The 23913-nt window shown below is 46.5% G+C and overlaps 1 protein-coding gene and 1 non-coding gene across 6 annotated transcripts in view; one reads left to right on the top strand and one right to left on the bottom strand.

The window, feature by feature from the left end:
* Positions 1 to 5229, bottom strand: part of PPP6R3 (protein phosphatase 6 regulatory subunit 3) — a 1665951-nt gene extending 1660722 nt beyond the window's left edge. For 3 of the 5 annotated variants that reach the window (XM_086957827.1, XM_086957831.1, XM_086957834.1), the window contains exon 1: positions 4974 to 5229. The gene's annotated coding sequence lies outside the window, so the exon portion shown is untranslated. The remainder of the gene's footprint in view (positions 1 to 4973) is intronic. The other 2 variants (XM_086957829.1, XM_086957832.1) reach the window with 1 other exon arrangement.
* Positions 5230 to 5651: 422 nt separating this feature from the next.
* Positions 5652 to 5724, top strand: TRNAA-AGC (transfer RNA alanine (anticodon AGC)). The gene has a single exon. It is a non-coding gene; the product is annotated as a tRNA-Ala (tRNA).
* Positions 5725 to 23913: the final 18189 nt, after the last annotated feature.

The following is a 23913-nucleotide window of genomic DNA, read 5'->3' as shown; positions in this document are numbered from 1 at the left end:
TTACAAGCTCTGCAGTCTCCGAGAATAGCAGCAGTACCTCCCCTGAGGATTAGTACTATGGTTAAACAGTTATTCCATTGGAAGGGGAAGGGGAATAAACATTTTAAATCAATTACTGAGCCATGCAGGAAGCCAGCAGCTTCTGCGCTTTAGTGGGACTATTCAGCTAGCAACAAGTTTATCATGAGCCACCCCAGGACACGTGAATTGATTTCAAAATAGTGCATGCTGATTAATCAACTATAACTAAAGCTGCAAAAAGTGGTAAAAGTGTGCATTGTATTATATTATAGTCGTGTGCTAGGTAGGATCTGCAATTTACAGTGAATGTACACTAGATAGACAGTGTATTTCGCTTTTTCAATTTCTGTTTGCATTTTTGGTACTTTCCCCCAGAATAATCAAGATCAGAGCATGTCTGTTACACTACGAGTTTTGACTGTGTCTTGATTTTGAGGTTATTTGCCTTGAATATATATAGGTTATAGGGTTTTATGTTTCTGAAGCCCCTTTTTGTTGCGTTTCCTGTTTGTTCTGATTTCCTCAACCTCCCAGGGTGTTGGCCTACTGACGTCCGGGGTGAAAGATGCTTCTATAAACCAAAATATTGGGGTTTAACCAAATTTCTCTTCCTGTCCGGAATAAACCAACCCCTGCCTACTTGCTAAGAAAAGTGAACCCATAATCCTACAGATGCTTCGCGTTTGTCTAGTATCTTTTAGTTGCTAGTGGCTATAGTCCCTTCTCGTCACCTTTCTTTCTGCCGCTCACTCCCTGCTTAGCGCCTCAACTCCTGTTCTACAAACCTGACCACCACTCTTTCCAGCATCCTCTTTGCACACTTCCTTGCATTCTTGTACACTACTTCATCACTGTAGCCCTCGCATCTCCAACTCAGGTCCCACATATTCCAACTCTGTGAACTCACTACAACCACCATCTGTCTCTTTTCTCCTGGTTAGTAAGTCTGCCACCAGCGTCTTTGCTGCTACATGCTCACGAGCCACAGCATTACTCACCCCTAGGGGCATAGAACATGTAGTGAGTTGGAGATAAATGGGCCACGCATTAAACCTGTATTCTGTGTAGTGGATGAATACGGGAAGGAACCTGTATCCTGTAATGAGAGAGGAGGGATAACACTATTCTGTCCGTATTGAGATAAATGGGTAACATGAAGCTTATAGTGTGAAGGAATAGAAGCAAAGGGTGATGGGATGGAGCCTTTGATGAGTCAGTGGAAGGGTTGAGAGAAAAGGGGATGTGTTTAGCCTTTATGGTGAGAGGAATATAGAATTTTATAGGTTGCGGTTAAGGAATTTGCGTGGTTGCTTACTACTGATGGGCAGAAGCAAAGGGCTATTTTACTTAGGATGGTGTAACCGATTAGTAAAAGCAGCAGCTAAATGATTTAGGTAGTAAAGGGGACAAGTGGATTTTATTACAGGACAAGAAGATTTCTGTAGCACTTTGTCCTTTGGACAAGTAGTTTTTTTCAAAAATTCCACACCCCTGCGGGGATCGAGGGTGTGTGAGGATGAGGGGGTGTGAGGGTGGGTGAGGGGGTGTGAGTGTGTGAGGGTGAGTTAGGCTGAGGGTGTGTGACGGTGTGTGAGGGTGAGTGAAGGGGTGTGAGGTTGATGTTGTGCGAGGGTGATTGAGGGTGTGCGAGGGGGTGTGAGGGCGAGAGTTAGGGGGTGTGAGGGCGAGTATGTTTATATCTAATTGAAATGTGTGTTTTTTAATATGTGCCGCAGTGCAACGCCGATGACCTACTGCATTCGGTGGTTAGTGAATATAGTATGGAGACTGAAAAAAACGAATAGGTGAGATGCCAGCAACTAGAGCGAGCATAGGGAGGAGGGGGTGGTCTGCCTGCTAAGTGTAATGCGTGTGGCAACAGAGGGAGAGCGCGGCGCGCGCTGGAGAGGGAGGGGGTGGGATGCCTGGTCAGTTTAATAGCTTTGCTCTGTTGGTAGTGGTTGTGCAGGGAGAGAGAGGGGAGGTGCTGGCGGCTGGGGAGGGGGGAGGATAAATGCGAGCCTGGCTGTGTACGGGGAGAGGTGATGGCGGCTGGGGGCTGGGGAACAGATGGCGAAGGCTGGCGAATTTTTTTTAAAAAATAGTCTGTTATCTCGAGTTGTGCAGGCTGAGGCGGTGGCGCTTGGAGTCGTGGAGTTGCAGGTTAAAGACAAGACACGGCCGTGAAACTGCAGGGAGAGACAGGGGAGGTGCTGGCGGATGGGGAGGAGGAGGAGAAATGTGAGCATGGCTGTGTACAGGGAGAGAGAGGGGAGGTGCTGGCAGCTGGGGAGTGGGAGGAGAAATAAGAGCCTGGCTGTGAGCGGAGAGAGCGAGGGGAGGTGCTGGAGGCTGGGGGTGGTGATAGCCGTGGGAGGGAGCCTTTTCGCTTTCATGTGCACGTGCTTTTAATGTCAATGGGCTTGCGCATTGAGCTTAAATTTGACGGGCACTGCAAGGAATCGCAAGTTGGTTAAAGTCTGTTTAAGCCCTATAGTCTCGCAAGCTCAATGCGCATGCGCATTGACAGGCGAGACCTAATAACCACCTCAAACTGAAATTAACTCAAAAGTATGAAGGATATCTTTTAAAAAGGCAAGGAGGTCCAGAGAACAGTTTATTTGCTCTAAATGTTTTTAGTACTTATGATGGGATACAAAGAACTAGAATAAGATTAGCAAAAAAGGCTAGCTTTATAGGCTATAAATTCACTGCAAAAAGAATAGGAGCTAAGAATTTGCTGATTCTCAGTACCTTTTTAGATTGGAAATTAGTTCAAGACACTAACTTTAATCGAAACACAGACAATAGATCACTGCCCCAAATCCCAAACAGTTAAACGAGCTATTAATGTTGGCATTCAAAATGGTTACATAAAGAAAAAAACTTTTCACATGTAATTGCTCAAATGGACTTCAAAAACAAACACCTGGTTAAGCCTTTATACTATACTATTCAACGTTCTATAAAGCTTGTGACCGGTTATGGTATGCGGTCATTGATTGGCCCAATAAGTGCCAATATCAAGTAAAGAAAAAGTTTCAAGCATTAATGCGGAGAATTATACAACAGCCTGATAACGTAAACAGTGTTTGCTGCATGGTTGGATGACAAGCAACAATTTCCTTCCAATGACAATGTACATTTTACATAAAGGAGTACCTCACAACTAATGTATTTAGAAGGCGATAAGAACACATTAATAACTGTAGCACAGGAGGTTGAGCCCTGCATCACACAAAAAAAAGAAAAACGGGAGTAGGTTACTTGACCATCAAGGCTTCTTACACAAGGACTCTAACCAATTCACCCTAGCCTAAAACAAAAGCCCTTGTGGGGTATCAACCTTAGAAAGGCCCAAAAAAATGCTTTCCCTAAATGTTAACATATTAGAGAGCTGCAAAATGCAGACGTTCTCTCTGATTACCAAGATAATAGAAGTGATTTCCCTCCAACTTGCAGACACCTCCTGACAGCAAACAATTACGGCTTACCTGACCTAGAAATAAAAACCTACATTGTCAAAACCAATAAGTATAGCTTATGCAAGAGCGATTGTCTTAAGCAAACCGTTTTAGCCATGCTATACACCAGTGTGGCTGCTTTTCAGCATTGCTAAAATTTTGTGGCGTGGGGTAGGATGCAGGATAGATTGTTACAAATTTCCTCACTTTTAAGTCAGCAGAAAATAAATAAACACACACAAAGCTCCCTCAGAACACATTGCCCGACATGTGACCGGTCTCTGAACCCATAGCAAATGTGGCAAGATGCCATTAAAAGACCTGTTCACGGAAAGCTAGAACTCGAGAAGATTCGGGAAACCAAGGATGTTCAAGTGAAGGACGAACTCGAGCTCGACAGCCTAAACTAAAGCCTGCAAACACCATGCAAGCAAATGTTAATTACAAACCACAAAGCCAGTAGTAAACAAATGGAGAAATGCAATCCCAGGGAAGCTTTCAGAATGCCCACACTAAGTCGTAAGCAAACCGGACAGCGCGCTGCACTGTCTGGTAAGCTTGAACCTAAAAAAAAAATAAAAAAAGTTTGGAGAGAAACTAATCAGAGGAAAGGTGAGTGGGGTGTGAGAGGTACCAGAAAGCGAAAGAAGAGAACTTTTAGAGAGTAAAAGCAGGAGGGGAAGAGAATGAAGAGAGGGTCCAAATAGCATAGTAGAGAACTACTACAGAGTGAAAAAGAGAGAGAAGGGGAATGAGGTAGAGGTGACACAGGATGCCACAAAACAGTAGAGGTGCGACGAGGAGGAAATACAGACCCAAGATAGGTAGTAAGAGACGAACGTCAGAGAATGAATGGGGAGAACTAGGGATAGTCGGGGAGGGCAAGAGACGATGAAGAACGGTCCAAGACGGGAAAAACGGGACAAACAGATCAATTAATAAAAAAAAAGGATGGGAAGATGATAAACGGAAGAAAAGGGGGGCGGGGGGGTGCGAAAAAGAATGGGCCAGAAGACATAAACGTAGTAAGAATCAGAGGGCGAGGGCAGAAGTATCAGAGTGGTAAAAAACTGAAACCTAATATCAAAGTTACAGCTAACTCGCCGCCTCCTTGGCACATCAGTAGCAGAACATATATTGAGTGCACAGACACTACCTAGTGACAGAGCCATTGAGGACAGTGGTCGCCCCTTTGGACGATGGAGTTGGTGATGGTTACTCTAAGGTGTGTTACGCGGGATTGGCGTGTTGTGTCATCCAAGTTATTGACTCTAAAACACAGCACAACTGGCTAGGAACCCTTGTAGTGTACGAGGGTGCGCCACAGAGCAAGTAGTCGTATAGTGAGTAGTGAAGGTACTGGGCAACTGCAACAGCAAAAACACCGGTCCCTTCCACTAGGGTCTTGGCCGCCCGCAGGGTGCCCCCTATATGGGCAGCCATTCTCCGCACAGCGGCGCACCAAGTGAGAGAACGGGCAATAAATACCTGACGATCATCAAAACTTGCTCCACTCAGGCGGGAAAACAACCATCCTCCATAGCCCAGCTTCCAAGATGGCGGACATATCAACTCTCAAGAGTGCCCGCCCACTAATTTTATAAGACGGCTACCACCAATCACGTACGTACTGGGGCCAGAAGTGTTGCTGATTACACATACTAAACGCCATTCAACTGTAGCAAGTCGCCTATTCCTATTCCATTGGTTCTTTCGGCTGCCTGTTTTTGCAGCCATGCGCTCCAGTGTTGATTGGATGCTGCAAGCCCTATAATTCTCACCGGAGGTCAAGCTTTATGTGCAGCCAATTGGGGCCCGCAACCTTCTTCCGGAGTTTCCTTACACGCCTCGGCAACAGCCTGACGTCAGAGTTTGACAGGCGTCTCATTCAGCCAAACAGACGTAGAGGAGAAAAAATATGCCGAATTAGTGCCTCGACCAATCGTGCAAGAAAATGGCTCATGGCAGAGAATAAACAAGTGGCAGGAGTGGGATGCACGCCAGGAAATAAAACGTTTTATAGAAAATGTGTGAAGGTCACATAGACGTGAGTAATAGTACTTTTGCGTGGCAGGATAGCAGCTTCTTTTCTCTATACTTCGACTCACTGACTGCTGTAGTTTGTTGAGTATTTAGAACAATCTTCGAAATGAAACATCCCGTAGCGGGGAATTAGCTCAGATGGTAGAGCGCTCGCTTAGCATGCGAGAGGTAGCGGGATCGATGCCCGCATTCTCCAATTTTTTTCCACCGTGTCCTATTATTTCTGTTTCCGCTTTAGGTGAATGCTATTTTCTTCGTTCTTTCTTTTATAGTATTGGAATCAATATAATATCATTATTGCTGCGCACGATAGCTCTGCGCGAGACCGTCTTAAGGATTTTTAGTCTTGTTGTTACAGACATAGGGTGACCAACTGGAATGGGTGCAAATTCATGACGGTGAGTGTAAAAATTCAGGACAAAGGGTCAAAATTCAGAAAAAAAATTCCGGACAGGAGGTCAAAATTCAGGACAAAGTTAAGTTTTACAGACACATCAGAAGAGGTCGCGCAATAGTATAGAAGTAAGTAAATAGACAACCACTTAAGTACAAGTGAAAATAAGTTATATTAGTGTAGTGAGCGCTCTAGCGTTGCACGTCACGTAGCTACGTGACGTGCGGTGACGTAGGGAGGCGGCGTGCGCAGCGAGGCATTAGCGCGTGAGCAGGCTGGGCAGAGGACATGCTCGGCGCTCCTTGTACGATATAACCTGAATAAATAGAGTGTACAGCAACCTGACTCCGAGAGTTATTGGGGGAAGAAAGTGCATCATTACAGTGGCGACGAGGGTGGGATCAGCGACCCACGACCCCCCACGGCACGGATCACGCGACGAACAGCGGAAACGAAGCGGAGTCGCGGAGCAGAGAGCAAGGAGGGCCCGAGGGAACGCACAGTGACCACACCCTGACCGGGCACCACAAGGAGCGCAACAGAGCCAATAAGCACGCGGAACAGTGCACCGCAGGCGCGCAGTGAGCAACCTGCTGGGAGCCGCGACGCAACCTGAGCAGGAAGCTAGTCACGACCACGGCCCACAGGGAACCGCACTGGCTACCCCACCTGAGCGGGAAGGGGCTGAAAGGAGCAGCCCTCCACCTTTACTCAGCGAGGAGGAACAAAACAGCGCGCCAGGGAGCCTGAGAAGCCTGGAAAGTGCGCCGCCCACATCTAAGGGCGAGAAGATGAGCGCGCAAGCGGGGTTCGCGATGGCGCCAGTCCAGTTCCTTCCCAGACCAGGGGAACCGCTCATGAAATGGGAGGACTGGAAGGAGTACATAGATAATTTTATAGAAGTGCTGGAAGACGAAAGTGAGGAGAAATTCAAGCCACCGAGAAAGAAACGCATCCTACTGTTAAACCTGGGCCCGGAAGGCCTGAGGATCTACAAAAGCCTGGTTCCTAAGAAGAGAGAGGCGACGGATGACGACGTGTATGCACACGCAATGGAAGACCTGGATGAACACTTCAAACCATCAGTATGTGTCTCAGTGGACAGGTTTAACTTCCAGCAAAGGAAACAACAACCAGGGGAAACGGTGGAAGAGTATGTGGCGGCGCTGAGGAAACTGGCGTCCTCATGCAGGTACGCCAACTGGGAAAGTGATTCATAAAAGACCAAGTGGTGATGCACACCACGTGCACGAATGTGCAGGACAAGCTATGGGCTGCAGGGGACACCTCACTCAAGGACGTACTAGTGATAGTCAAGAGGGCCGAACTGGCGCGTAGGTGCGCAGCGGCCACGAAGAAAGAAAGTGTGCCCAGCGGCGTAGTGAACAAAGTGGACAACGAAGAGCACCACAGAGACCACCAAACACGGAAACCGCCAGAAAAGGGCCTGAGCAGATGGCAAAGCAACCCTGGCCCCTCTGGTAAATCAGCCGGAAGTAACAAAAGGTCTTGCTACAGGTGCGGAAGTTGGTCGCACGAGGCGCACGACCGGAAGTGCCCCGCGTTTCGCGCCAAATGCATGTTTAGCGGAATTGTCGGCCATTATGAGAAAGTGTGCAGGAAGAAAGCTTCCAAGAACGCAGTGAAGTACGTGGGCCAAGAAGCGGAGGAACCAGACGAAGTGGCTGAAGAAGAGGTGGTGACGGTCCTCTGCATCTACGACGAGATCCTGAGCGTGGACGGCCAAGTCCGAGGCGCCGATGGAAGGAGAACGATGAAGCCAATCATGGATATGACGATAGGAGGGGTTGGAATCCAAGTGGTGGCAGACACAGGATCACCCTACACCATAATTCCGAGAACCGTATGGGAGGAGAAGTTCGCTCTACAACTGGGCCCCGAATTGGATAGACTGGACATACGCCCTGTTACCTACAATGGAGACCGAATCCCCATGGCCGGATGCAGGAAGCTGAACTTCGAGTTCAGGGGCAGATCCGCCTGGTGCAAGCTGTACGTCTCCGAGAAAGGCCCTTCTGTCCTAGGGTGGCTCGACCAAGGAGACTTAGGGATCAAATTGGACCCAGGAGGCAAGGTGCAAATCCTGCTGACGGAGCAAGAGGATGGGCCGGACACGGACAGATGGAAGAAGGAATTTCCAACGGTCTTTGGGGGCACAGTGGGGAAACTCGACAGATTCGCGCACAAGATCATCCTCAGAGAGGGAGCGGTACCGGTGGCCCACAAGGTGAGAAACATCCCGTTGGCTGTGAGGGACGACGTAAAGGAGGAGCTACGGCAGCTAGAAAAAAGAGGGATCATCGAGCCGATTACCTGCGCTGAATGGTTGGCGCCATTGGTGGTGGTGAAGAAACCCAATGGCAAGGTCCGTCTATGCGTTGACCTGCGCGAGTTGAACAAAAACATAGTGGTAGAGAAGTTCCCCCTTCCCCGAATAGAGGAGATGTTGGCCAGCACGAGGGGCGTCCAGTGGTATTCCACCATAGACTTAACATCAGCTTATCACCAGATTGCATTACACCCGGAGAGCAGCAAATTGACCTCGTTCATAACCCCCTTCGGGTGCTATCAATTCTGCCGCATGCCATTCGGGCTAGCCTCAGCGGCAGCGGTGTTCCAAAAACTCATGCACCAGTTGTTCAAGGACAGACCAGGGGTCCAATACTTCCAGGACGATATCTTGGTGATGGGACGAGACAGAGCCGACCATGACAAAAAAACTGAACGAGGTATTGGGAATCCTGGAAAGGAAGGGCCTCACGGCAGAATGGGCCAAGTGCCACATAGGAATGGAAAAGGTGACGTACTTGGGCCATGAGATAAGTGCACGAGGAGTAACCCCCAAAGCGGAAAATGTGAAAGCGATCTGCGATGCACCTCCACCGGCCAGCAAAGAGGAAGTCCGATCATTCCTGGGGATGGCAGAGTACTACGGGAAGTTCATAGAACATTTCGCCTCAAAGACCCATCATATGAGACTGCTTACAAGAGAGAACAGCGAATTCCGGTGGTCGGAAGAGGCCCAGCAAGAATTCGAAAAGGTAAAAAGAGAGGTGGCAGGAGCTGTTCCGCTATAAGGATTCGACCCTCAAGGAAGCACAATACTCACAACGGATGCCAGCGACAAAGGACTGGGAGCAGTCCTCATGCAAGACCGCGGCCAAGGGAGAGTGGAAACGATATGCTTTGCGTCCCGCACCCTGAACGACACCGAGAAGAAGTATAGCGTGGTCGAGAAGGAAATGTTGGCGGTAGTGTGGGCCATGTCTCGGTTCAGGCAATTTCTGTGGGGCACCAGGTTCCGGTTGAGGACTGACCACAAGCCACTGCTCAAGGTACTCACATCCAGCGGACATGCAGACGCAACGTCGAGGATCTCCAAAATGTCACTCAAACTAATGGAGTTTCGATATGATGTGGAACATATCCCAGGGAATAAGAACAAAGTGGCAGATTACCTAAGCAGGGCGGCAGCAATGGAGCCCAGCACAGAACGCAGCGAGGGGGCGGAAGAGTGGGTCGCACTCACTGAAGACCAAGAAACGACCATAAGCAGACAGGAATGGAAACTAGCATACGAAGAAGACCCCGTCCTGGAAGAAGTGAAAGCCCATATAGTAAGGGGTTGGCCAGACAAAAACAAGACAGGGCGAGACCTCATCCCGTACTTCGAAGTTAGGGAGGAACTATCAACTGATGACCAAGGCATATTCATATTCAGAGGAGAGAGAGTCATACCACCGGCAAAAATGATTCCCCTGCTGATGGACATGTTGCACGAAGGCCACCTGGGAGCTGGGAAGTTGAAACTGAGGGCCAAGCAGAATTATTGGTGGCCGGGAATGGACATAAGAGCGGAGAGACACGTTAGGGAGTGCCCGAGGTGCCAAGGCGCGGACAAAACACTCAAACCTTTGCGCCCAGCCCTGGGGAAATTTGATCCTCCGAAGAATCCGTGGGAGGAACTGTCTATAGACATCTTGGGTCCAGTACTAAATGCACAAGGAATACAGAAATACATCTGCGTAATGGTGGATCGATATTCCAAATGGCCGGAATTGAGAATTGAAGAAACCATGGACACGGAGATGATAGTGAGCTTCATGGCCGAAACTTTTGTGAGAGAGGGCATCCCAAAGTGTGTCCTCAGTGACAACGGGCCCCAATTTCGATCTGAAAAATGGTCCCAATTCATGCGGAGAAATGGCATCACTGCAAAACACACATCCATATACCATCCTGCAGGGAATGGCTTAGTGGAACGTTTTAATAGAGTAGTGATGGGATCGATACAAGCGGCAATCTCAGACAACAAAGACTGGGAAGCAGAGATTTGGCACATGGTATGGGCATATAGGATAACACCCACGAACACTGGCTATAGTCCATTCCAGATTCTCAGAGGCCGTGAGCCTTTCACTCAGGACAACAGAATATGGAAGGAAAGAGTCATCAAGAGCGAGTGGTCACCGGCTGTGGTGCAGGCCAACCTGGAGAGAGCCCAATCGGTGTACACCAAACACTATGATGCGCGGAGGAATGTAAAGAACACCGCTCTAGAGAAAGGAGAATGGGTGAGAGTAAGACTGGCCACATTGCAGAAAAAGGGAGAAAGCAAGTACAGAAAGCCCCTACAAGTAGTGGAAGTAAAAGGCAGGGCGGCCTTGCTGAGCGACGGTAACGTGTGGTCGCAGGACCGCATGGCCAGGTGCAACAAAATACTCTGCTGGAGGGGCAACAGAACAGATGGAGACAGTGAGAACAGCAGCGATAACCCCTGTGGAGATGGGGCAGAGGATCTAGACATCGGAGAGACACGTCAAGAGGACAATGGAGTGAGTGGGGAGCAGCTGAATGAAGAGGATAGGAGCAGGAGTGAGCCTAGCGCGGCTGCGCTAGGAAGTGGTAATGAAAACGAAGCGACAACTGCCACGACCCCGGTAAGACTGACGAGAAGGGGAAGGGCGGTGGTCCAGCCTGCGAGATTCAGAGACTACGACATGAGTCAGGACTTGTACATATAGTTCGTTGGGAAAAAGGGGAGATATGTAGTGAGCGCTCTAGCGTGACGTGCGGTGACGTAGGGAGGCGGCGTGCGCAGCGAGGCATTAGCGCGAGAGCAGGCTGGGCAGAGGACATGCTCGGCGCTCCTTGTACGATATAACCTGAATAAATAGAGTGTACAGCAACCTGACTCCGAGAGTTATTGGGGAAAGAAAGTGCATCATTACAATTAGGTTGAGATAATTGTGCACTTCATGGTTATTAGGTCAAGGAGTCTGTCCCACTGCTGTAAGCATATTGGGCGGAGCCTGAATATTTAATGTTTCTTAGAGGGGGGCTTGGAACCCGCCCCTTTCTCCATTGGCTGGCCTAGTAAATGCTGGCCAGCCATTGGAGGAGAGGGACGTCACTCTGTCCAAGCCCCGTCTTTTTCGGATTGGGGCGTTTTTTTAAGGTTCTTTCTTGTTTTCTTTCTCTCCTCTTCTCATTGGCTGGAATTTTACCTTCCAGTCAATGGGAAGAGGAGAGAACGAAAACCACGCCCCTGAATCGCAAAAAGACACTGGTTTCTCCGAGGCATTCCTGCCTTGCCTCGGAAAAACGTGGTCGTGGAAACTTCTGGCTCTGCAGGCGCTCATGTCCCCATGTCTGAGGGATGCTTGTGGCCTCGCGTGCTTTGGTAGGCTTCCCGGTGATTACTTGCACACAAGGGGTAACTGCAGCTGCCCCCAATATCTCCACACAGCGAGTTGGGCAGTATCTAGCTGAGCACACAGCGCCGTGCGGCTGTCAGGATTACAGGCACGGCCAAGACTCATCCCGTGTCTGCATCTAAGATGCCTGCTCTCAAAGTAGCTGGACGCACCTCTCCTCTCTTCACTTAAGGCTCTGCACAATGGTTTTCGGCAGCCTGCCCGGCCGCATTCACTGTGTATTAAGCCCACAGGGCGCGCCTTACAGTGTCCGTGCGGTTATCGGGTGCTCCACAAGTCCATCCGCTGACCCTCCGTCTCGGCCTAGCTGCTTCGTAGGAATCCCGGGCCTCTTGTGCCCCGCCACGCCGGGTATCAGCTCCAGGAGCTACTTCCAGCCCCTGGTTGGTTGCAGACACAGGGGTTTCTTATTTTTTTCTCGCTTTCAGCCGAAGTATAAACTGCCTTAGCTCCAGCTCCCAACTCGACAGTTTTAGAGAAGAGAACTTTTCTCACCGGCTCGTCTTGCATGTGATACGCTGACAGCTGACCTGAGGCAGACAGTGACGAACCTGTGCCTGTTACAGCCAAGCTGTTCTGTGAGTCAGTAGGTCCACTGTCACCAAACCCAGTCAGGGATTCAGAGCAGGTAGTTAGTGGGGTCACTGATTCTGTCCAGCAGTGCATGCGTTTGGGTTCGTCTGACAGCCTGTCCGTCACTCAGTACTACAGTCCGCCCCTATCGTTCTTCAGTCCACCGTCTGCTGAGAGCATCTGTTCACCTGGAGGCGCAGGTACTTGAAATACTTCCTCGGTCAGGTTTGAGGGGCAGCCAGTCTCGCCGCGTGCCAGACGGTGCAGAGTCTGACGCAGCTGTTACCAGTGAGTGTAGTGCACTGTACAGCACCGTGTCGTTAAGCTAACTGCATGTCATAAATCTACTTTTGCTATCGAGCGACCCGCATTTGAAAAGTCAGATGCTCTTTGTGCATAAGCAAATCACCCAAACGTTAATCGCGTCCGTATATTTGTGTTGGAATGCTCAGCAATTTTCATTTCAGACAACCCGGGGCCTCCGATGGACCAACAAGATTAGGGGTGAAGTAGGCAGGCAAGACATCAGGTGAACTGGAGCTCGTGAAGAGTCAAGCTCGTGACATTTTACTCCAACGCTATTTGTGTTTAAGGGGCGTAAACTGCCGAGATAGTCACAGTTAACCTTTGCACCAATCCATTTTCGTGAAAGTACGGAAAGCTGGTAGAAAGCCTACCCATTCAGGTCTCCCCCAAAAAAACAGTGTAACCTACGTCTACTTTAGTAATTTCTTGCTTTTTAGGTCGCTGACTAGAATCAGAACCTGTGACCTGCATGTTACAGCCAAATCTGTGCCGCAAGTGCATTAATCCTCTGAGGTATCTTCCTGCTGCTAAAAGTTGTAACACAAAACTCATTACCGTTACTTGCATCGTAATCTGTGACCCACAGAACAAGGGATTCCAGGATGGGTCAGAGTGGTACAGTGTAGGAGCCTCACGTTTGATGCATTGCGTGGTGCGAGTTCGTGTCCAGTGCAACTGTGCTCGCTGGTGTCCAGTTTGACAACTGATGCTCCTCTCTGCAGTTATTCAACAGTCAGTAAGCAACCTCCCCAAGACCCACTCGCGGCACCAGCACCTCCAAGCTTGCATGACTAGAAATGGCTTGATTTGTAATCGAAATGTCCCTGTTTAATGAAATGATTCTAAATGGAGCTCATTTATGTTGTACAGAAGATAACAGGTACAGCATATGTAGCGTCATAAAATGCATATTTATTCTTACGCAATAGTGCAGAGCCTATACTCCCTTGCTGGCCAGGCTCCAACTGACCACCAAGGAATGTTCGCACTTGAACAAACACATGAAATCTTACTGTGGTGAGGAGACCTAAAAACAGCTGTTCAATCGATAGTGCTTACAAGACTGGACTATGGGAATGCCACACTCATAGGTCTACGCAAAGCCATCCTAGCCCCAATGAAAGCGACATTAAATGCAGCAGCAAAACTTTTACCAGGCACCCATTGCTACGATTGCATCTCTCCATCACTCAGAGATCTCAACTGGCTCCCAGTTGAAGCCAGAATCCAACTGAAGGTGGCATGAATACACACAAAGTCCTTCCCAGTTCTGTCCTTGCATACATAACAAATAGGAGCAAGCTATCAGGAGGCAGAAGGGACTCTAGAAGTGCTAAATGTCTCTTACTTGAACCTCCCAGATTAAATTAAAAAAAAGGAAAACCCACTATCGCACTTTTGCCTTATCTGCCCCTAACGTTTGGAACTCTACCACGCACAAGAGCAGTTACTTCATGCAAGTTTTTCCTGAAGGAAGTCAAATCCCTACAGCTTGAAAGACATGTTGTATAAAAGAACTTTGTAGAAGCTTTTACCTCCCACTATTTGATACTGTATCCTAGTGTGTTATACTTTGCTCGGCAAACTCTATGTACAACGTATCTTAGTTTGTCCTTACCGCACTGCAACCCTCAGCAGCCCTGTCTCTGTACAGCGCTCTGATACCGTGATGGTCATGTTTGCGCTTTATGAAACACAATAAATAAATTAAAATAGTTCAATCACACAAACGGAACAACACATAAAAAAACCATTATAACAATTTACATAGCGGTTATCCTAAAATCGGGTACTGATCCAGGCAGTGCTTAATTTGTAAAAGATAAAGCGCCGGGCCCAAATCTTTGCTGATAATAAATGGCAGGGCTGCCGTATACTGAGGCTACGTAGTTTTCATTCCACTACATGCTTCTTTCTTCCACTACCAGACACTCTTTGACCCTTAATCTCGCCTATGCAGGGTCTTTTTCATTCCAGCTTTAACTCTCACTGTATTGCCATCTTTCTCCCTTTAGTGGTTTTCTGTCTCTTGCTGTGGGACAAAATCTTATAAGAACAAATAAGTGCCGGTCCCCAAAAAGGAGTTCAGGTTCTGCAACCACCAGAACTGGATCCGGTCCTTGCCCCTTCTAGATCCATGTTGGACACCCCTATTCCAGACTGTAACCCTTCAGTACTGTGTTATTTTCCACCTTGTGATTGAAGTTGTAGACATGTCAAGTCTCACTTTGTCGCTGAAAAACGAGTTCATTCGCAGTTCATGCTTCATGGAGCCTGTCCCCGCGGCTTGACTCCATCCTCCTTATCAAAATCCACTGATTTTTTCAGATTTTAGTTTTGCTATCAACACAGCATCCCTGTCATGTCTGATACCTTACCTCAGTACAAATATTCCTTCACTTCTGTCAAATTCAACAACAGTCTACAATTAAAGGCACACATGTGAGGGGACGCTGATCCTCTGCTTATGTCAGATTTGGAAACAGTTTTACTGTTTTATGATATTGTCTGTCTGAAACACAAAGCACAGGGGACACTATGTTCAACACAATTACCTTTCCCTGTATGTAACTCTGCAGGCTGGCAACGAGCTTGCACTTTGGTGTATTTTGGTCTCAAGGCACTGCAGTAGTCACCGCCCACTGTTGGGATTGCTGGGTTGCTGACAGTGCTACCTATTGGTTTATTTTGCCAGGGTTTGCCCATCTGTCAGGGCGCTCTGGCTGGCTCTTCCGTAGTTGCGTTGCTGGCTATGATACTGTCGTAGCTCTCACCAGCACGGTGGTTAGCACAGACTTTCTTACAGAGGGAGCCGTGGCACTTGCAGCAGGCCCATGTGGCCAGTGCGACAGCTATCCCTTGCACGTGGCTCTGTGTGTGTGTGTGGGCTCTGTGTGTGGGGGGACTCTGTGTGTGTGTGTGGGGGGGGTCGTCTTTGTGTGGGGGGCTCTGTGTGTGTGTGCAGGAGGGCTGTGTGTGTGGGGGGCTCTGTGTGTGTGTGGGGGGCTCTGTGTGTGTGGGGCTCTGTGTGTGTGCGAGGGGGCTCTGAGTGTGTGGGGCTCTGTGTGTGTGTGTGGGGCTCTGTGTGTGTGGGGGGCTCTGTGTGTGTGGGGGGCTCTGTGTGTGTGTGGGGGGGCTCTGTGTGTGTGGGTGGGCTCTGTGTGTGTGTGTGTGGCTCTGTGTGTGTGTGTGGGGGGGTCTCTGTGGATAGATTCTTTTGTAGGTGGCTCTATATGTGAGTGGCTCTGTGTGAGGGTGGCTCTGTGTAGGGGGCTCTATGTGAATGACTGTGTGGGTGGCTCTGTATGTGTGTGTGGGTGGCTTTGTGTGTGTGGCTCTGTGTGGGTGTAAATGCAATAGGTCATGCATTTGCGAGCGATTAAGTTATTGGCATTGTAAATGACAATGCCATTTATTTAACGATTAAGCTATTGGCAATGTAAATGAAAATGCCATTTATTTATGATTTTAAAAAAAAGTCATGAGCAATGCCAATAGCTCCACCTTTAATAATGCCAAGACCATTGCATTGTAAATGCTTGTTCAGTATGCGCGCAGCTTTGAATAAATGTGCAAATCTTTTTGCGTTAACAAAACCGCCCCCTCACCACCTTTTCAGCCTCCTAGGGAAACGCCCGATGCCTGGTCCGGACAGTCCGGCCTTGCTACCACCCTCCAATGGTGACCCTCCTCTTCACATAGACCCTCTCTCATGTGTATTTAATTTATTTTATAGTGCTACTCATTCCAAGTAAGAAGGAAAGGGTGTCGGAGTGAGTTACATCACACACACATATTATATAGAGACAATGACTCATATAAATGTGGAAGTCAATCTATAGGCAATGTACTTAAGATGATGGGGGTTACAAAGTGTAATAATTCTTTCATCCATCATTCAGTCTTTCACCATTCACTCTGTCCTTCCATCTGGGTGCCCATCCATATCAATATTCAACTATTTGCAAACCTATCCATCATCTGTCATTCCTTCCATCCATCATTCCACTCCTCTATCCTTCCATCCACCCTTTCACTCATCCATCCCTCCATTCATCCTTTCACCTTATCCATCCGTCCACTCATCCATCCACCCTTTCACTCATCCATCCACTCATCCATCCAGCCATCTACCCTTTCAACCATCCAGAAATCTTTCACTTACTCATTCATCCACCCAGTCACTCATCCTTCCACACATTCACCCTTTCACTCATCTATCTCTCCATTCATCCTTTCACCTTATCCATCCGTACACTCATCCATCCATTCACTCACCCATCCAGTCATCTACCCATCCAGCCATCCTTTCACTTTCTCATCCATCCACCCAGTCACTCATCCATCCACCCATTCACCCTTTCAGTCATCCATCCTCACTTTCTCTCTCCATCCCTCTTTCATTTAGCCATCCATCCTTCCATCAGCATGGGGCCCTGAACGATCACAGGCCTGGGGCATACTGCCTTCCCTGCCTTCCCATTGTGATGGCCCTTCACATTAGAACATAGAAAGGGCTTTAATCGTCCACACGAGAGAGATCCCACACACAGCTTCTCTTTCTTATCCATTGACAGGGAAACAGCTCTTCAGAAGCTCCCACTCTCCTTCACCTATCCTTTGCTCCCCTTATGTAGGGGCTCCTGTGAGAGGCAGAGGTCTTTGCATACCCAGGTTCATCTATGGGAAGGTACGAGTCAGGGAGTGTGGGGTTTAAAAGCCTGGAGGCTGTAAAGCAAGCCCTCTTGGTCTACTCTTTTTGTCCCCCTGCCATGTCTGCACACAGTGGCAATGATTCATACGCCAAACCCCTTAAGTTAAGGAATGTCAAAGGTGCAGTCAGAAAAGACTAAAATATAAAATACGACGGACAAACATATGCATCTTTGGTCAATTTAAAACTCCTGAAATGAAGAGTGGCTTACTGGTAGCCTTTCTGTTTTAGTTCTGGTTGGCCACATCATGGGGTCATTTGCTCGGTCACTGTTAGGTCTACCTGGGGTCAGGCATCAGTATGACAATTCCCATACATGACCTTTATTAGTTGTACAAGGATGCTGCAAAGTAAAGCATGTGATCACACTGGTTTTGACATTACCCGTCGCTCTGAACCGTAGTGCAGTTGCCTCAGTGGGGACCACAGCTGCCAGGAAGGGCCATGCAAGTGCGACGTGTTTATCTTTTTTGTTTCCAGCCAATAAAAAACTCCATGCTGGGATTTTGATGCCCATATTTATAATTTGCTTTTGGCTAAAAGGCCAGAACTGGTTTAGTGTTTCATCCATGACATGGGATCTTTCAACAGCTTTGGCTGGGTCACGTCATAGGTTCTACTTTGTAAAAGCCATGCCCTCCGTACACTGTCACTTTGCAGCCATACACTCACCACTGGCCTCAGAACTCCACACTTTTCAACTCGGCAGTTCAAGAGCCACATTCCATAGAGATGTCCCCTAAACACACAGAGGCATGCCCCCCAGAGTCCTTGCTGTCCTTGCCCTTTACACCCCAACGCTGTCATCCATATGCTTTGGATCAAGGTCCCTGGGAGCACTGTTCTTCAAGGCCATGGCCCTGCATGCCTGGTCTTCCCAGCACTGCCACTCATAGGCCTATTGGTGTCAGTAATGTTCAGTCACTCTTCTCCTGACACCACCCGCAGAGGACACATCCAAATACAGCACCGACAGCTAAACAGCCTTGCCTTACCTGTCACTCACAATCAGAGGCGCAACGATAGCCACATTTCGGGGGGTGGAGGGGTGGCGGGGGAGGAGGTGAGGGCTATTACAAATTTCATAGGCTTGGTGGGGGGCTAATTCTTCCAGCAATAGGCAGGGAGTGTGGAGATGAAAGGGCGGAAAAATCAACAAAGCCTCGTTAACGCGTACTTGGTCTTTTAAAGACCTGTGAAGTACTCGGGTGCGGATAAGTGTGTGCTCAGAGCAGTGCACTGTGCGAGGCGGCCCCATCAGAGCGGAGGGTTCTGGCAAGGGAACAGTGATGTTCCCCAAGCCAATGCCCAAAATTACGGATAAAAAGCGTCCGTAAAAGGGATTCTCACGGACAACGGACGTGAGGTCCAAATTACGGACGGTCCGTGAAATTTACGGACGGTTGGTCACCATATACAGACGGTTGTTGAGCTCACCTATTCGGATTATCAGCACACCAGACCTAAGCGTAAATTTCCAATGTTATTCCAAAAATATATTTATGAACCCCAAATTTCTACAGTCTCCCGCTTCTTATCTTTAACCCAAGTTAAAATGTGGCTTGGTTGGTGTGTACAACGTTAACACTTTTTTAGGCACTCATTCTAACTCCAGGGCAAATTTGGGGCCAGATTGTGGTATTCTATCCTATGTCATGTTTGAACTGTAACATGTCATATAGAATGCTGAGGGTGGATGAACGGCAGATAGAGAGAAGAATTTGTGGTGACCTGTAGTTTTACTGAGTCTTTCTTCAGTGGTTGTTAAGCTGTCTTATGTACGAATAAATCCTACTTTGAAACCTGCTATTCGGCGTGCCTCATTCTACATATATTTGGTGACGAGGATGGGATAAAGTGTGTATAAAATGCAAGAAAAAGGGACATTTCAGCAATGTTTGTCGTTCAGTTCAAAAAGTTAACTATATATCTCAAGAGGAAGAAGACGTTCTCCATAGTCTAAATTGTATACTTTCAGTGAATTAAATGGAACATAAGAAGTTTTCCTCATGTATTACTATGATTGACGACAAATCTGTTTAATTGATGGTTCATTCGTGTTCATGGTACACTGTTATTGGTAACAAACTATTCAATGATTTGTGGGGTGATAGGAAGTTGATACTTCCTGACATCCAACCAGGAGGTTATTCAGGTCATAAAATTGATACTGAAGGGTTCTTTTGGGCTAAAATTGAATTTAAGGATAGCGTCATTAATGGAAAAGTCTATGTTGCTACTAAGGGCGTTTCTATTCTGGGTTGGCCACATTAACAGGAATTAGGTATTAAGCTTGATCCTAGAGCTTCTCCTCCTGTATGTGTGGTGAGTCACAACAGTGAAAATTTACTGATTAATCATAGTGTGAATACGGTTTCTCCTGAATCTGTTAAAAATAGTTGCAACAATGAGTTGTTTGTTGAGAATATAAAAAAGAAATATCCCAAAATCTTCGAGAAGGAATTGGAAAAATACATTAACTTCAAACATAAAATTATTTTGAATGACAAAGCCATCCCAGTTAAACATAGAGTTAGAAATGTTCCTTTGGCCTACAGGATTAAACTCAAAGAGATGTTGAATGATTTGGTTCAGAAACAGATAATAGAACCTATAGAATCATCACCATGGGTTTCTTCCATTGTTTTATCTCTTAAAGGTACAGGAGACCTTCGCTTGTGCGTGGATCTTGGCCGTTTCAACAAAGAAATTTGGGTGGACAAACATCCCCTTCCTAATATTCATGAACTAATTTCTTCTTTATATGGTGCTACAGTTTTTTTCTACTATCGATTTAACTAGTGCCTATCATCAGGTAGAGCTGCATGATGACCCCAAGAAACTGACTGAATTTGTAACTCCGGATGGTATGTTTCAGTTTCTACGCATGCCATTCGGATTGGCAAGTGCAGCCCCTGTGTTTCAACGGTTGATGAAAGAATTGCTAGAAAATTGTCAGGAAGCTTTGGCTTTTCAAGACATTTTGATTTTCGGAAATGATTATGAGGATCATGATAAAAATGTACATTCTGTGTTACATAACATTCAAATTAAAGGCCTAACAGTGAAGTTCTCAAAGTGCAAATTTAGGCAGAGTAAGGTGGAATATTTGGGTCATGAAATTTCCAGAGAGGGAATCAAACCAAAAATCAACCATGTACAAAGTATCACAAATGCGGCCATTCCTTCCTTAAAGGAACAGTTACTGTCATTTTTGGGTCTTACAGAATTTTATGGTAAATTTGTGCAACATTATTCCACTATTGTACATCCTTTACGGATTCTGTAAAAAAAAATGCTAAATTCATTTGGGGTATGGATCAACAAGAATCATTTGATATTCTCAAAAATAGAATTGTTGATGCACCTTTCTTGAGACCATATACTGTTGGTAAAGAATGTATTGTTTGTGTAGATGTCAGTAATGTGGGTTTGGGAGCTGTTTTAATGCAGAATGACAAGGAGGGTGAATTTATTGTGTCGTATGCTTCCAGAACACTTTGTGATGCAGAGTTCAATTATTCTACAGTAGAAAAGGAATTACTTTCTTGTACTTGGGCCGCACAAAATTTCCGTCAATTTGTATGGGGAACAAAATTTACCTTGAGGACGAATCATAAACCCTTGATTAGTATGTTGTCTGCTGGTGATGGTAGAACACTCACAGCTCGCTTGGCAAGACTTGCTGCTCAATTACAAGAATTTCGCTGTGAGGTGAAATATGTTCCTGGTCGATCTAACGTTCATTCAGATTTTATGTCACGTTTTCCCATGAATAGTAGTGTTGATGATGAGTGTGATGTAGCTTATACTATTGGTGATAGGTATGTGATTTCTGGAAAGGACTATTCTACTATAATTTCAGAAACTGAATGGATTGAGGCTATGAAACATGATAACATTTTAAAGGAAGTACAGGGATTTTTGAGCACAGGTTGGCCAGAGGAAAGAAAACTGACTGGTAAATTGGCTTCATTTTTTAAGGTTAAGGATGAGCTAATGTTGTGTCAAAATATGGTGTTGAGAGCTGATAACATTGTTCCCCCAATGAATCTTAGAGAACTGATCTGCAAATTATCTCATGAAGGTCACATGGGCATGTCTACAACTAAGAGAAGAATTAGGGAATTTTATTGGTGGCCTAGTGTTGATGGCATGGTGGATAGATGGGTCAGGAATTGTACCTTATGTTCTTTAAGTGACAAATCCGTGAAACCTCTTTCTGTTGATTTTACACCCATTGAGTATGCTCAAGGCCCTTGGAGGAAGTTAGGAATTGTCATTGATGGCCCATTTAATTAACAATCTGGTAAAGAGTTGTTTGCTCTTGTTTTAGACTTGATTATTTTTCTAAGTGGCCGGAGTTGAAAATTGTGGGAAATGTTTCCTCTGAGAAAGGTGTTGAATTTTTCGATGAAATATTTTGCAGAGAGGGTTTGCCTGAATAACTTATTTCAGACAATGGTCCACAGTTTACCAGAAAAGAATTTGAATCCTTTCTTACTAGTTGTGGCATCTTACATAAAAGAGTCTCAAAGTATTTTCCACAAGACAATGGTCAGGTGGAACGTTTCAACAGAGTAGTGAAAGAATCTTGTCAGTTGGCCTTAAAAAGTGGATTGAAATGGAAGAAGGCACTACAAGCTACTCTTTTAACTTATCGTACATCTCCCAATTCTGTAACTGGGTTGTCTCCATTTGAAATGTTACGAGGCAGGAAACCTGGTTCGAAACTCCTGCCATGGTGGTTAAAAGGGAAGAATTCTTATGATGTAGGTTTGGATTTCAAGGAAGTCAGAGATCATGTTAAAAAATACCAAGATAAAATGATACAACATAATCCCAAAAGGAAATGTAATGCTTCAAAAGTGAAAGTGGGTGATTGGGTGAGAGTGAAATTTGGTGGTCAAACCAATAAGAAGGTGTCTAAATGGTCTGACCCCGTAAAAATTACTGACATTTTTACCAAGGCTGTTAAAGTTGAAGGGGGGAAAATTTGGAATTTTAGATGTATTTCTGTATGTAAATCTTTTGTTGAGGGGTCTACATCAAATAATTCAAATAGTCAATCTGACAAAGTCAATAATTTTAAGAAACATGTTGAGAAATTGGGTGCATTTCCTGGTACTCATGAAGTCTATGACAATTTCAATTTTCATGAAAATATTAGAAATATTAATGATACTGATCCAGTGGTTAATGGTAATGCTAATGAAATGGTACCCGAGTGTTCTTCCAGTTTTAACCAAGAAGCAATTTCTCCTAGGAAAAGTGTACGTGGTAAACATGTTCCTGTTAAGTTTAATGATTTTGTTTTTTGTGTGTTTTTTTGCTTATTATTTATTTATATTTGTTTATTTTTTTTTAAAGGGGAGGTGTGTGGTATTCTATCCTATGTCATGTGAGAGTGGGTGACTCGCAAAATAGCGTTTGTGAGTCGCTATTAGGAAAGGGTGTGCCAAGGGAGTTCTTACCTAATATCGAGTCAGAATGGTATACCCCGCAAAACACTCCATGCTTACCACCTACTTCAATTAGGTGGTAGGCCACTCGCACACGGGTAGGAGTCCCTAGGGTACCCTTTCCCCTTTGTGAATGGATTCAAACATATTTTTTAAGAGCAGGCATTGGACAGACAGACCTCTACCTATCTTGAAACAAGCATTTGCAAGGCAATAGGTCTTGCATTTTCGAAACTTTGACCTATTGTACAATGCCTTTTATTTTTGCCAGTTTTAAAGCACGTGAAGTGGTGTGGCTCACTGGTTAGAGGCGGCAGACCCGTAAGCAGAGGACGGCCCGGGACCAGGGTTCGATTCCCGACGCGGCAGGGTCGTGGACCATGGTCAGCGGGCTCGATAATTCTCACCTCGGTGCCTACTCCAGTCAGGGACCACACTCGGCAACTCTGGGCATTAGCTTGCCTCATCTTCACAACGGCCCCCCCAGACCGCCGGGGATGCTTGGCGCACCTTAGAGATACCCGTTAGGGACCATCTCTCAGGGTGAGCCAGGACGGGTTCCCCAGCGGTCGAAGCGTGGAGATACTCCTCCGGGAGTCGATTCCTAGCGCTATATAAACTTGCAATTAAATTAAATGAATAAAACGCATTGTCATTTTTTATGCCAATAGCTCAAAATCTCACAAATGCGAGACCTATTGCATTGCAAATGCTTGTTATAAAACGTATGCATGGCAGCTGTCTTCTCTGAAGGTATTAAAAAACTACGACCCAGAACTCCAATGTGTATTAACAGTAGATGTAAGCAATGTGGCTTTGGGTGCTGTACTCAGCCAGGTGAAGAACTCTCAAATGTACAAGCTCAGATATACATCCCGGGTGTTGCCTGACATAGAACAACAATATTCTACATTTTGAGAAAGAATTGTTGGCTTGTTGGTGGTCTCGGGGAGGTCATGAAATTTAGAAACTATGGGGGTCATTAGGATGCGAGGTAGAGGGACCGTCCGCATGGGCAGCGGCGGTCCCTCCATGCAAATTAGGATGTGACCGCCACCCTGGCGGTCACATCCCATATCTTTAACCTTGTGGCGGGTGCTGCTTGAAGCAGCACCCGCCGCAAGGTAAAAAATGCATGTATTGCATTACATGCACAAAGCGGCAGGCACCGCGCGGTGCCTTCCTCTTTGTTCATGTA

Source organism: Lissotriton vulgaris, chromosome 2_1, assembly GCF_964263255.1.
Source record: "Lissotriton vulgaris chromosome 2_1, aLisVul1.2, whole genome shotgun sequence".
NCBI classification, from domain to species: Eukaryota; Metazoa; Chordata; class Amphibia; order Caudata; family Salamandridae; genus Lissotriton; species Lissotriton vulgaris.
This window is presented reverse-complemented; position numbering and strand designations above follow the sequence as displayed.